Source organism: Callorhinus ursinus, unplaced genomic scaffold (genome assembly GCF_003265705.2).
Source record: "Callorhinus ursinus isolate GAN/ISIS: 27379988/994484 unplaced genomic scaffold, GSC_fseal_2.0 scaffold5, whole genome shotgun sequence".
NCBI lineage: Eukaryota > Metazoa > Chordata > Mammalia > Carnivora > Otariidae > Callorhinus > Callorhinus ursinus.
Window position 1 is genome coordinate 75993267 of NW_027397067.1, and position 2568 is coordinate 75995834.

The following is a 2568-nucleotide window of genomic DNA, read 5'->3' on the forward strand; positions in this document are numbered from 1 at the left end:
ACTCTCCTGGCCAGATAACCTATTTAACATTTCTCTCTAATTGCGTATCTGGATCAGCTTTTAGAGATGGCACCTTCTTCTCATGTGGACCCTTGAAGCTGGTAAATTTTATAATCAAAATAAAATCATACTCAGTGGCTCCTTCCCATCTCTGCTTTATTTACTCCATGTGTGTGGTATCTTTTACCTTCTCTTCTCCCATTCGACTTTGAGCTCTCTTGAAGGAACCTTGTGCTTTAATCTTTGAACATCCCAGAGCCACTGTTTGAACATTATATTGAGTTTCACATTGTCAGTGCTCTAACACTGTTTGCAGGCTACAGATATTTTCCAAAGCAGGAGGTGAAAGCAATTGTCATAGATATATTAATTGATTAATGTCCCAAAAATGATGTAAAATAAGCTACCCCCAAACTCAAAGCCATACAACAACCACTTACTCTTTTGCTCATAGGTCCACAGGTCAGTGGAGTATTAATTGATCTTGGCTGGGCTGGACTGGGTGGCTCTGCTTCAGGCTGCAAGTCAACTGGGCTTGGCTTCTCACTGCAAGTTAGGCTGAGGTCTGTGCCACTTGGGTTTCTGTCGGGGACCAAGGCTCAGGGGAAATGCCTACTCAGGAGACACTCTTCTCAGGCAATGGTAGAAGTACATGAGAGCAAATGGAATCAGGCATTGCATTTCATTGCATTTTCTTGCTTCATGAATGCAACCATTTCATTGGCCAAAGCAGGTCACATGGGCTGAGCCCAAAGTCAAGGGGAATGGAAGTATTTATTCTGCTTCCAGTGGGAAGAACTGAAAAGTCACATGGAAAAGGGCATGAAGAAAAGGATGAAAATTGGGGCCAATAGATCTGCCATATAGAATACAAAGTTGTGAGAACTATCTAAGAGCCAAGCATTGCGGGGGAGAGTTGACTTTTCTGAGAATATTTAGTATTGTTCCTTCACATCTAGGACTGCGAAACCCTTGTAAAGTGAGTGAAACTGGAAATTGCATGAGAGTCTCACTGCATGAGAGTGACGTGATTCAGAGTGTGTGGACTTTTGAAATTCAACCATACTTTCCTCCACTTACTTCTTAGGGGCCCTTCCACAGCTCTTTTAGCTTTTCTGAGCCTCTTTTTCCTTAGATGTAGAGATGAAAAAAAAAAAAAAAACCTACCCATATTTCTGTGAAAATCAAACTAAATTAACAAATGTGTTTCATGTTTGTTTCCCCATCTGTCCTGCTGGAGTGGCAGGGAGGGTGGAGGGAGCTTTGGTTTTCCAGCAAGTTTCTGAGACCTGGACTCAGTCAGGGAAGGACTCAGCTTTCCTGACTGAAAAAAAGGTAATGATAGGCAATTTTCACCACATCTCCACATCTCCCACTTGTTGCTTAAAGACAGACAAGCGATCAATTGTCACTTATTTTGGGTTCTAAAACACTAAGTTATTACCATAGAAACATAATTATGAACAATTAAGTAGAAGTGTTTTCTGAAATGTTTTTGAATTAAAGTTCTAAATTTCTTTTTACAAACTTACTCAATTCATATAAGCGTAAGTCAAAAACTGCAGCACACATCTCATTTTCTTCCAAATCAAATCAGTGAGTTATTTGTGGTAATTTTATCAAAAAGAAATGAATGAAATCCTCTCTAACCTTATTCTGAATGTGTAATTTCCAGCTTTTTCCTTACAAAGTGGCATCTAGCCTACTGAAGCAATGTGTAGCTTAACCTTGTTTTGATTTGCATCCAGTAAAGGTCTGTGAGCAGGTTGACAGCTGTTGAGAAGGATCTTCCATCAGCACTAGAATATATCTGGGCTCCCTTTGCTGGAGAATGCCAGAAACACATCTTTTAAGGTTTGCAAGAGACCCATTGGCTCTTCTCTTGTCTGTCCTTCTTCCTCACACTCCACAACCAGTCTACCACCAAACCAAAAATACATCCTACACCCAAAATACATTTCAAATCCATCTGCATAACCCAATTATCAGTGGCATGGGTTGGAATTATATGTTCTCAGATGTCTCCCTGTGTCTACTCTTGATCACCATCCCAAGTCATTGTCACATAGCAACCACAATGGTCTTTAAGAAACCTAGAATCATATCCTTCTCCTTCCAGAAGAAAACTTTCCTAGGTCTTCTTATTGTAATTAAGATAAAGGCCCAAATTTGTTGGGAAGCCATCAAGGGTCCACTTGGGCCTCCATGGTCTTGCCCTGGCCTACATCTCAACATCTTCTCTACTTACTTAACCCCTCTGTATTGAACTTTCTTCCAGCTCTTTAGTATTCTAGCTCTTTCCTTTTCAGGATGTTTGCATGTGTTGTTCCCTCCATCTGGAACACACCTGCTTCACTCTTCACATGTTTGGTTCTTTCCCAACTGTCATCTCAGCTTAAATGTCAGCTCCACGAAGTGGTCCCCTTGATTCCCAGGAGCTCTCCTACTGTTCTCTGCTACCATCTCATTCACTTCCTTCATAGTGCTCATCCCAGTTCATTATTATAAATGTATTTGTGCTTTGACTGTTTAACGTCTGACTCATCCACTGGATGTAAGCCCCGTAAG